The 12,500-nt window shown below is 39.0% G+C and overlaps 1 protein-coding gene across 14 annotated transcripts in view; it reads right to left on the bottom strand.

The window, feature by feature from the left end:
• ZNF536 (zinc finger protein 536) overlaps positions 1–12,500 on the bottom strand; it is a 352,088-nt gene that overhangs the window by 305,941 nt on the left and 33,647 nt on the right. The window contains exon 1 of one of the 14 annotated variants that reach the window (XM_074912933.1): positions 9,159–9,203. The exons of the other annotated variants lie outside the window; for them this stretch is intronic. The gene's annotated coding sequence lies outside the window, so the exon portion shown is untranslated. Of the gene's footprint in view, positions 1–9,158; positions 9,204–12,500 lie in introns of those variants that run through there. 14 annotated transcript variants of the gene reach the window in all.

Below are 12,500 nucleotides of genomic sequence, written 5' to 3'. Positions count from 1 at the left end.
CAAGACTATTTCAATTCAGTTCACCTCTGGGTTTGTATGACTTGGATGTGCAACTAATAGCAAAGTAAAAGGGTTTGCAGGACAAAGTCCACCGTCTATTACTTGCTGGAAAGACTTGAAGTTTTTCTTTACTTGTGCGTGTATAGATATGGGTGTTACCTGCAGGATTTTGGTATGAAACAGTAAAGGGAAAATTAAAATCTCCCAGTTCTGATCCTGGGGCATCTGTAAAGCACCTCTGTTGAGAATAGGTATGTGCCAAATGACTAAAGGCAGTTTTATGGTGTATCTAGTTCCACAGGAGTGCCTCGAATTATAACCGTAATTGAAGCTAGTATAAAAGAAACCCAACAACAACAACAACACACCACACAGGATACAATTAAATGGTCAGGTGTTAAGGGTGTCCCGTTGGAGTCTAATTGTCATCTGCAACAACTATCCACTGATACACAACTCTACTTCTACTGAAACAATCATCAATCCACAGTTTTAAAAAGAAGAAAATATAAAATACTTATGAAATGACAGCTTGGGAAAATGCATTTTTCATTCCTAACTATCTTGTTAGTGCATCAAATTACAAAACACCATCTGAGGCAGTTTTCACCACATCACATAAGAGGACATTTCATAAGTGATACTGCTCTCATCACAGTCTAGTAGAGAAAGAAAGAGGGAGTTTGTTTATAGATTCTTTCTTGTTTGTTTTACATTTTCTATGTAGAAAAAAAAAATCCAATAACCCACAAAAAGATGTAGGTCAAATGTTCTCATCTCAAATCTTCCCTGATAAGTAGCGATTTAAGAAGTCTATATAAAAAAATGTGTTATTCCCTTTCAGCTCATAGGAAAAAATGTTTCAGAAATAGCACATAAAAAAATATTCAATGTCACTAAAACTGGAATAGAAAATGTTTTATAGATTAACAAACATTGTAATGAATTTGCACAACCTTAACTGACTGTATACATAGCATAATGAAATGGTCTACTTCCTTTCAAAGAAAAATTAGGTATTCCAGCACATAGCTTTAGAAAAGCATTGTTCGGAAAAACCTGCATTTTTTCCCAGCTACCATGTAATTTGTGAGATGCATTTTTAAATGATCTGCAACTGCAGCAGGCTTCATCAGTCAGATGATACAGATAGATAATTCACCAAACTGTCACATGATCTTCCATCAGTCTAAAAGATGTGAATATATTGCCACAAGCTTTGGGAATAATGGGTGCACCTGTTTACAGTGTCACCTCTGTTTGCTAATTGTCTCCTTGAGCTACATTTTACTTCTAATGCATTTATTTTTGACAGGCAGTGTCTATTTAGAAATCACATTACTTCAAGTGCAATTGTTCTTTTGTCTATCAAGTAAATGAAGTGTTGTTATACAGATTTCAGGTTCTGATTAGTGAAGTATCAGCACACCACAAAGGTCAATCAGTTATTTACCTGAAGTAATAGAAGTATGACAGGCCTCCTGGATATCCTCTAGATCATGGTATAGCTCATATTAGTATATTTTCTATTTCAAATATATATAGATACACCTTTGTTTGCATGTATTACTACATAAATGTATCAAACCTGCTAAAACATACAACACTGTGCACACACAGAAAAACATAAGAGAAAAAGCACTCAAGTGGAAAATGTCAATGTCGATACAGACCCAACTCATCTACACTAGTATTTTAAGTTAAGCCAAGATAATGGTAAAAACCAAGGGGTCAGTCCCACAAACATTTTGCAATGATTTATGTGCATAAGCTGTCACGCCAGCAAAACTAATGTTTTAAAAACACGCTTTTTTCATTGTGCTTCCTGCTTTTTATAGAACAGTGAGGCAAAATTTAGTTAAGGTTACTTGCATTAGCTCCAACTAATAAAATGCCATAAGAAATTAAGATGACCCACCTGAGGTCTAAGAAGGACCACAGGGGATTTTTATTCACACCCATACCCTCAAGTCTGCAGTGTGGCCAACGTTCACTTAAATAACATGTCTCAATAGGTACAAAACCCATGCCTTTACATATATAGTAACACAGTCAAGTAGAACTACACTATCAAAGAGGAAATTTTGAAAATCTAAATCAGCACATTGATCAGACAGCCACTTCACTGCATATATATTGATCTTCTTTAAAAAAAAATAAAAGGCATTTTAACTGTTTATTACCGAGGTAGAAAACAGTACTATTGTCGTGGCAGCAGTGGTTTGTCAAAGCCTCAGTATTTCCCGTGTACCTCTATCCAAGTTCCACATCTCATGCTCATCTCTGCCATGCAAGGACAAGGCAGAAGAGAAGCGTATGAGAGCAATGCTAATTTCCCAGACAAAGGCAAGGTCCAAAGCTAACATCCACCCATCCTCGTGAAGGTCTAGGTACAGACTGGTCTCTGTACATGCACAGCAACCTCAGGGGCTTACCAGGGATTTCCAGCCACCACTGCTGTTCTACCAGTTTGCCAAAAGAAACAGAGACAAAAAGCCACGCTTGCCTTAAGTCACATTCTAAATTGGCTCCCAGGAGCATTCCCCTACCTTGTTCACTAAAGCACGGTGTATGTTTTCTCAGTGTTTAGCATATGCTATGTAACCTGAGCAGGACTTGTATTGTTCCAGTAGTTGTTTTTCTAAAGTATGTTCCCATCAGGACCATAATTACATGCAAAATACTAGAGTTAGAATCATTCATAAAGTCATTTAAAATTTTCTCTAACACTTTCTAGCAAGATTAGGGCACACCTTGAAACAGAATACGGAAGAAATCACAAATCTTGGCCACAGATGCAAGCTGATGATAAAAGTTAAAATTACTCCAGGTTAGTTTATGTATTCCAAGACCCAAAATGCTATAGGGGAATCTCCCCTGATGTATTTTGAAGAGCAGTGCATTTTTCAAGTATTTCTGCAAATGTAAGCACAATTTAGGTAGAGTTAATCATTCATGAGCATATTATATACCTGTATTTATGACTAAAGCTCCTGGAAACTTGAGCCTGAAGTTCTCAAAGCGTATTTCTTCCACAGCTTCTAAAGTTAAAAATCAAAACTGCCATACACTTAGCAGCAGCAGGATTGAGCCTGATGCTTGTAAAAGAGGCAATGGACATGAAATTGCTGTTTGCTCACAAGCCCAACGTGTCTTGCTGGGAAGATGTGTCTCCCACCATGGCCTGACATTGCAGGAAAGAGATCGTTTATGTGGAAAGTTTACAAATTTATTTAGTAATTTTACACCTACCCCAAGAATTACTGTTTTCTTTTACACAAGAGCAAGCAATCTTTAGAATATTACTTTGCATACAGAGAAGTGAATACTCTAGCAATAAGGCTGCTTGCCTAAGACTAAATCCCGCCAAGCACTTCTTTTGCACACAAACAGTCTCCTTGAAATCAATGAGATTTCTTGAATGAGCTCTTCACACAAGTAAAAGGATCAGGTCCTTAAACAGCAGAAAGTACAGACAACCATGTTAGCATCAAACAGGAGGAGGTCTCGGCAAGGGAGTGAAGTATAGTCACCTAGCACACATGGTTAATGAGATGTGACAGGCCAAATTCAGATCAAATGTAAACAGGGGCATTTTCCTGTCTGGAACAAAACCTCTTAAAGAGGTCTAAGCTTTGCTTCACACATAGTACTGGGTAGTAGCGATGCAAGTAACCATCATCCAGTGAATTACCAAAGCTTACCAGCATGATGATCACCAAAATAACGCTACAAACACTCTAAAGACACAGGAAAAATAATGACCATCTACCTTCCAACACCCATGGCTGGACCACAGGTGACTGTCCAGCCCTGGAGACCAAAGCAGAGATTCAGCATGATGCCATGCAAAGAGATCCAGGACACAAACATGCCAGAGAGCTTTCCAAAAACACCAAGCCACTGTTTTCCTAGGCTCCCCTCGCTTCTAACACAGTCCACCTGCATGCCTCCTGGGCAGTCTGACAGTAGTCGCTGCAACACAGGCGCCAGGCACCACATCTCACCCGTCAGACCCCTTCTCCTCCCTGCAAACGCCTTATGGCACTGCTGAAGACCTAGCCAGCCTTTCACCCTATTTTACCTCAGCTTCTGGACCTCTATATAATTGACAATGGAAACATTTAATTCTGTTTCAGTCACTGCATTTCTCTTCTATTTTAATATATATTTTAATATTGGAGGGGTGGTGAGGACACAGCTCTTTCCAAGCAGAACTAATCCTCCTTTGAGGATGGGCGAGCCCCACACAGCTCTCAGATCCCACCAGCAAGCAGCTCTGGTTAGCTGGCGAGGCTGCACATCTCAGCAGGTTGTAAAACAAGGATAAACAACAAATTATAACTTAGTGGCAACTTCCGTTTTTCCCCTGCAGCCTGGGATGTGCGAGACTGGCCACTGAGCGCGTGGGTAAGTGCGGGGAGCGCATACGCGCCAGCAGAGTTTATAGTGAAGGAGGGGAGCACGTGGGTGGTAGCAATTTAAAAAGCAGCTGTGTGTATGTTTTTCCCGGTTAGACTGTGAAATCACAAATGGTGGAATCAGCACTGTAAGCTTAAAACCACGCTAACCCACTTGGCTGCATTTTATTGTTAACTTTGCGTCTATGTTTTTCCTTATTTTTACAAAAAACACAGAACGACTCCTCTGCCCCAACTACCTCCTTTTATTAGTAATAGAATAAAATTACACTAAATATTTCTAATGTAGTGATAAAATGGTGAAGAATGAGAAAGTATTATAAAAACAGGACATTTGTGGCCAGAGCCTTTGGAACATTCATACTGTTACATATATTTTCTCTAAGTAATCAGGAATGTATTGGTATTTTGAAATTATGTATCTCTAATAACACAAAAGTACTTAAGAACAGAAATAGACAGTAATGGAAAATGCAGTCAACTGTTGACAACATATAGAATTTCAGAAAATAATTTACAGAGAACAGCACAGCAGATGAGTCAAAATTTTCTCAAAAATATTTCTTGCCTCCGATAGTCCAATGTAATTCATTTTCTATCTCTGTTCATTAATCATTGTTAAAATTAGTGATCCATTTCTTCCACTCTGCCATCTGCACTCAGCTTCGTAACAAACATGACACCTTCCTGCATAATAAAACCTGACAACTACGAGGATGCATTTCCAAATAGCTTTCTGCATATTTGCACCTCTATAACTGATTCCGTTGTCAGACAAAAGTGGATTATTTAACCAGAGTTCTTTCTTTATCAATTCAGTACACAGACGTGTGCTTGTGAGGGAGTGCGTCCGCGCATGTGTGTGTGTATAAAATGATCAAGTAAAAATCACTTTATTTGAATTAAAAACAAGATATACCAGTTATCTTTGAATTCCCACAGTAGATAAAATTGATCATATATATGTATGTTAGTTTTAATCTTCTACTATGAAGCTTAAGGATGTAACATTTGGATTGGCTTCATCTTGTAAAGTTTGCATGCTCAAGAATTATCCTGACACTCCAATTTCCTCCAAAAGAAAAAAAATTTTAAACCCATATCCAGCTCAGTTTTGTTTCCCAGCCTTTGATCACTGACAATTTCAAATAAATATTTTTAAGGTAAGATGAAATATCCTAGCAATGAGAAGATATAAAAAAAGTACACAGATAAATAATTAAAATTCCTGATGTCATTTCCATCCTGTTCAGGCTAGCCTCTAATCTCCTGATGGCAGACAGGGGACCAGAGAACAGGGTTCGGTTCTTGGTCTCTTTCCATTCCATCAACAGACTTGGAAAGCTGTGGCAGCAGGGCATCTGAGTGGTCCCTTCGTAAATGCTAATTACACTTAGATCCCAGTGATTAACAGAACCTGCAGTTCTCAGCGCACTGAAAAATCAGGCTAATGGTGGGAGCATTAGGCCCTGCACACACAAGTCAATGGGAACCTGTCCACCAACCGTGAGGAATCTGGTGCCCTGTTCACAGCCCTCTGACAGGAACCGTGCCGCCAGCTAGCGAGCAGAGCTGGTCAGCCCTGAAAGCCTCCGTCCACTTGTGGTGAAAAAGTGGTAGGCAGCGAGACAGTGGGGAGGCGGAGGGGGCATTAGGGAAGATGAAAATGCACACCAGAGTCCTCTGGAGGCCAAAACTAGTTACCAAACCCTTTAAAATATTTTCACTGAGGCCTGAAGAGTATACTAATATTACCCAGAATTCAGAAATTACAATCTTTTCCAGTCGAGAAGATTATCATTCCATAGTAAACCCAAATGATTGTGCCTACAGCTAATTCTGCAGGTGCCCTGTAACATCCAGCAGAACAACAAATACAGTGTCCAAGATGGGAACTACTACGCTTTCCGTCAGTCGGTTTCCTCAGTTTTAAGTTTTGAGCCATGGCCACCACAATAACCCATACCCACATACATACCTCCAAGCTAGGTGAGCCCATGGCCACCGAGCAGCCCTCCAGACACAGACACAGCTGCTCCACAAGCTGCTGCACACACACTTCTGATGGCTGCCACCTCCAAGGACAGATGAGCTCTTGGGAAGAGCAACAAGGGCTGACAGCATGGACTGGTAGGTAATGCAGTATTCAAGAGACCATGGTCACTTCCCAGCTCTGCCAGCTGACCTACTCACTCAATTGGACAAGCTGTCCCAATTCCAAATGTCCCCATTTTCCCATTATCAATGAAGATGCTGACACTTGCCTCCTCTGCGACCCGCTGACGAAAAAAGCTAAATGGTTTTCAATAGCATCACAGACTACAACATGTATAAGGAAACTGTATCAGTACAATTTGGTTAACAAACACATCTTCTCTCAGCATTCCAATTTTCATCGAAGCACTACCACTAGTATCATCGTCTCTCCGATATATTTGTGACAGAAGCTGTCAGTGGAGAAAAGATCTTCCATTGCTAACATCTTAAAAAGCTTATATAGCACAGACATCATAAATTACGGAATATATACTGCAATGCTTCTTTATGAATAGATGAAATATAAGGGGGAACTTGAGCACAAGCACAGCAGGTCAAATCTGAATTCAAGCAACATCTCCAACATACACCATGAGAAGCAGCAGAATGCTTTGAGAACAAAGGACCCAATTCTGCCTTCAGATGTATGCCTGCCACATGCACAACAGGCCAGAATGAGACCCAAAGTTTCTGCAAAAATTATTTCAGAAAGTTACAATAATTTTTATATTGAAAGAAGTTAAAGAAAAATTAAACCAATCTTTTTTTTTTTTTTTGGGGGGGGGGATACAACACTGTCTAATAAAACAGCAAACGTATGTCACTCTTAGGAAGAAAATCTGCATCTGACATGAAAGTGTCTGTTCAAAATTTAAACCAGATGTGATAAGAAACAGCTGAAATCTAAATTTTGGCAAAAAACAAGATGTAGAAGAGATATAGCAACTGACTTTTGCTAGATACCACAAAGGTAAGAGAGCCCCCTTTTAAAGTGTCCAGACTGTAACCTTTCTACGTACACACAAACACTTTAACCTTTTGGTATTATCTTTTCAAAATGTATTTTATTTGGGGGTCTAGGGCTTGTTGATTTTTTCCTTCATTTTCTTATTTTTTCTTTAACTTCCTCTCAATTTGGAAATTGCCTAGCCTATTTATGAATTTTCTGTATGTTCTTGTATAGCTCTTGGTAAGCATTTGAGAACAACTACCAACTATGCTTTTTATTCTTCACTTAGAAGAAGAAAAAAAAAATCAAACAGGCATTGTCTCTATAGCTGCCTCTTTTGCCTCTTAGTTTCCTTTTTTCTTCACATGTCTGCATACTGACACATTCAATTTCAGGTTATCAGCACATCTGAATTACAGAATACTGATGGGGATAGAGGGCAGGCCTCTCTGGACTGATTAGCATCATTTAAGAAAGCATTCACTTGCTTGCTTCATTGGCTGCAGGGATTCCATGATGGGTGGCCTTTTAGCATTAGAAGTCAATATGGAGCAATCTCATTTGAATTAAATATGGACAAAAGAAAAGATTTGATTGTGGTTATTCATAGCTAACCTTTTAATTTCACAAAGCTCTGAAATTTGGGGGGTTGTAAGCCATAAAACTTAAATATACTTAGTTTTTCATTTCTGTTCAACTTGCTTTCTTCCCCTCCTCCAGTTTTTATGTACTTTTTAATTTGTGCAAAACTTACACCAGAAGCTTATTTAAAAACAAATGTCTGGATGAATATTCAGGAAAACCTTTTAACCTAGTGAAACCTACGCTGACTATAAAAGGAGGAACGCCTGATTCTAATCCATAAATGTATGTAAATCCACTGAAAAACATATTTGTCTCCATTGGACTCATACTTGTTTCCAAATGGACCATAAATGCAGTCAAGTATTTCATTAACACAAATAATTATGAATGGCTAGTCATATTATGATCTTTGTTAACAGGAGCCTAAACCCATGGAAAGGTTGCAATGATTTAAAGTACAGCAACAAAAATCTCATCACAGGGAAACAAATTTCTATTCTCACATTAAAGTAAAATTATTAAACTAACCAAAAAATAACAGGGTAATGACAAGTTCTCACTAACTAGTAAAATCACAGAAATGTGTAACATCAGGCTACAGAAATAGTTGGGAGAAAATAAATAAAGCTTCAACTTTCCAAAAGATTAGAAGAAGTTAAGTGCAAAATTTGACTTCCAAGTAGATGAAAGCACTAAAAATGTAGCCAACCTCTCTGAATATCTGATCCCTCTGCACTTGAAGACAGTGGGAGTTTTGCCATTAACTTCAATGGAAGCAAAATCAGACATTGAGAAATGAAGTGGAAATGGCTTTTGCTGAGCTGGGCTGACTGCCATGATACGGGATAAGCTCAGCCTATAAGGAACAGAGGATAAATATCACACTACTTCTAGCACATGACTTGTCCCTTTGCTACCTATCCCAATAGACTAGGCTTAAATTTGAAATATATAGTTAACTCCAGTCCAGACAATTTCATAGATACCCTGATGAAGGAGAAAAGTATTAAAAGTCCCTCAGTGGGTGTCTCGTAGAAAAAGATTCCAGCAAATCATTCCTGCACTGCAGACACCACTGAGACTGACATCAAGATCTGTTCAAAGCATTTTCATGGATCACGTTAAAGATTAAATCAGCCCCATAAAAAGAAGCAGCAAAACACTACCTGCATTTACACCTTTTAGTTGTTTTATGGAAGTTAAGCCTGGAACCATCCAAAGTATTCACAGAATTACTCCTGTATTCCTCAAGATTTTATTTCATTCCTGCTGTTGCAATATAGAGAGCACCTAGATGAAAGAGAATGGAAGGTAGGGAGTATATTTCCTGAGGAAGCATACGCATCCAACTTTTTCAAACTGTATGATCTCACTGTAGCATTCAATAGTTTTTAAATTCAACTTTATCAAGTTTCCCTCCTGTCCCTAATTTACTAATTTAAAAAAAAAAAATTATTTTAGGATTTTTTCAAGCCAGTATACCAGACCTCTGCACTTTCACGCAGCAATAGCATCCTTAGCATGCATTTTGTCCATTTTTAAATGGAATAAGTCTAAATAAAGAAACAAAAGCGCTTGGGAGTACTTTCACTGCAGCATAAGCATTCTAAAAAGGCCCTTCACAAATGTTTCCAATATGCTTTATACTGCAACCCAATGTGCAACTTCTAAACTACACCACCACAAGTAAGAAATTAGAAATGTTGAGGGCTATTGAACACTGAATTTTCACAGTGCATCTGCACAAAGTTATTTAGCACAGATGTTTCTGTAATTGTGATCCACTGGAAAAACTCAAAGTGTTCAATGGCCCTCACACTTCCACCTGCAGAGCAGTACTGGTCTAGTACTACTATGCTGAGCTGTAACGTATAAAAAGCAGCAGTAGAGGCTGGATCAGACTTTGTAAGATTTTCACAAATAGTGTTATTCTACTTTGTGAAGGGGTGACATGATTTTTGTTTTTTTCTTTTCGTTTACAAAAAACCCACATATTAAAAAGGGGTGAAATAGATTTTACATGCCTGGCTTTGAACCTGGGAATCTCCCACAGTGCAACTAATTGCATTGCCAACAAGACACAGGAGTACACCCACAAGCAGCATAAAATGTAACTGTGAGGGGTGTGATGGTAAGTCTTTATAAATAATACATTCATCCCAAGGTGCACTTGTGTCTATGTTGTTAATGTAGGTATTTTTTCATTAGTAGCTGTAAAGATATCTGGGCAGGTGAACATCAATATGCCTCTAAAGACAATAAAAATGTGGAAGCAACAAGAGGACAGAACTTGCTTCTTAAGCAGAATGGTTAGGTACATTTAGTTTGAGCAACAGCGAGAGGAAGTGAAGATCACTACAGTGACCCTAGCTCTCCTATGCATTCACATGGCCTCACAGATTCCCAGGAAAGCATCACCATATTCTGACTTTCAACACAAAAGCATGTCTCAGAGACCGTAGAGACAGGCAGTATGTTCCTGCCCACACGAACGGCTGAGCAGAGAGCAGGCAGCACAAACCTGTTTAAAGAGCACTGAATAAGGACCAATAACTTCTTTGTCATGCCACTGCCAATGTACGAGGAAGCAGGTGAACCACTCAACCTCCCTTGCAAATCCCCAAAAAAGGATTATAGAGATGTTTTTAGCTGAGAAAACAAGAGGGAACTGATTAAAGAAAAGATTATAAGTGTGATAAGGATAAGACAACTTTGATATAAAAAAACATCATCTAATATGGCTATCAGCACACATCGGACTGTAGAAGTACATAAACATTTGTTGATAGGTTGCTGGTTTTGCAAAACACAAATCCATAATGTGGAGTCATATTTTGAGCCATAAAAAGTGAGGATAATGGCCAAGTTATCATTTGAAAATTGGCTGCAGCAACTGCACAATACGTTTTTCAAAGCATATGAACAATAATATGACAACTGCTCCCGACTAGATAACCACTTTGCGCTGCTGTCCCACCAGATCTAACAAACTGATCTAACAAATGTAACCATGCCAGTGCCTCAGCAGGAGAGCAGCCAGGATCACTTAATTGTTCCAAGAATCTATCTTTTTTACAGTTCTTGTCACTAAGTTGTTCCTAGAAGTACCTTACTTGATGCAACACTCTTCCACTATCTCTAATTTTCTGTGGAGTCCCACAAAAACTGTTTTACCCTTCTCTCCTTCACTCCTCTGTCTAGGCAATCTTTTTTTTTTTTTTCCTCATATGTGCCTTCTTCCAAGTTTATGTCGATGACACCCACATCTACCTCCTACATCTGTCTTCTATCTGAGCCTTGTACAACTGCCTGCACCTGAGACCACCTCTTCTAATTATGTTGCTGCCAATTTAAACTTGAATGGATGAAACTGAACTCCTGCCATTCCCTACTTTCTTTATCCCTGTTAATCAGCAATGCCATTTCCTTGCCACCTTCAGCATGGCTTCTCATTATCTGTCTCAAAAATTACAAACAACTCCAAACCTGCTGCTTCTTCCAGTACCATAGTTTAAGAAACAATCTCTTATTTCTAAGCAGCAAGCACTTCAACTTCTCCATCCTGACTGCTACTGCAACTACTTCTCCTTACTCATTCCCCAAATACTCAGCTCCACCCCAGCACAGACAGCTGTTCACTGAGTAGGCCCAAGTGTTCTGCAATAGAAACAATAAATAATTAAATGATAATGAGGAGGCAGCATGCTGATAGAGGAGGTGGCACTACATCCTATAAGACAGCACCAAATCAGTGTGCCAAGATAATAGAAACCAGGCAGATCTATAAGCTGAATTTTCATTTAAGACTGAAAAGCAAAATTCTGGTTGTCCATAGTAAACATAGGACAGTAGTGTATAGCACTCTGATTATATTAAATTTACCACTCTGGGAAATATTTTTAGAGATGTGCATAACGTTCTTTAAAAAACTGAACACGGGGCCAGAAGCCCAAAGGCATGCAAACCCCTGACCCTTATTCAGGCACCTAAATACCACTAAAATGGAGATCAAGCACCTAAAAACCCAAAAGGCCACACACTTCTGAAGATGTAAGCCACAGGCATGTAGCTCCCTGAAACACTTTTGAAGTTGTAACCCCTGGTCAAATGCTATCTTAAATGCTACCATCCCACCACCTCAGTTCTCACAGCAATTTTATCTGGTTGATGTGTTTATTCCTGTCCTGTACTGCTACAAGCTATAAAAATAGCTTTATTGTTCCACCTTAGCAGTGGCTGCTGCTCAGTATGAAACCTTCTTAAACAACTATCTCCCAGCCATTCTGTTAAACTTTGTAAGTGCAGCAAACTTCAAGGTACTTGAGTGAAAGTTCGCAGGTAAGCGCATGCTCCTCTTACAACCGCAGAGCTAATCAAGAAACACGAAAATAACGTGTGTTGCACAAAACATTCATTCAGTCCTCTTTCATACTAAACCTCATGGTGCTTAAAACCTTGGCACATTTTCGGGTTTCCAGCTATTCTCGCTGCACAACAACATGAACAGA

The sequence above is a fragment of the Athene noctua genome, chromosome 9, assembly GCF_965140245.1.
Source record: "Athene noctua chromosome 9, bAthNoc1.hap1.1, whole genome shotgun sequence".
NCBI lineage: Eukaryota > Metazoa > Chordata > Aves > Strigiformes > Strigidae > Athene > Athene noctua.
The sequence above is the reverse complement of the archived record's forward strand: the minus strand, read 5'-3'. Positions and strand labels throughout refer to the sequence as shown.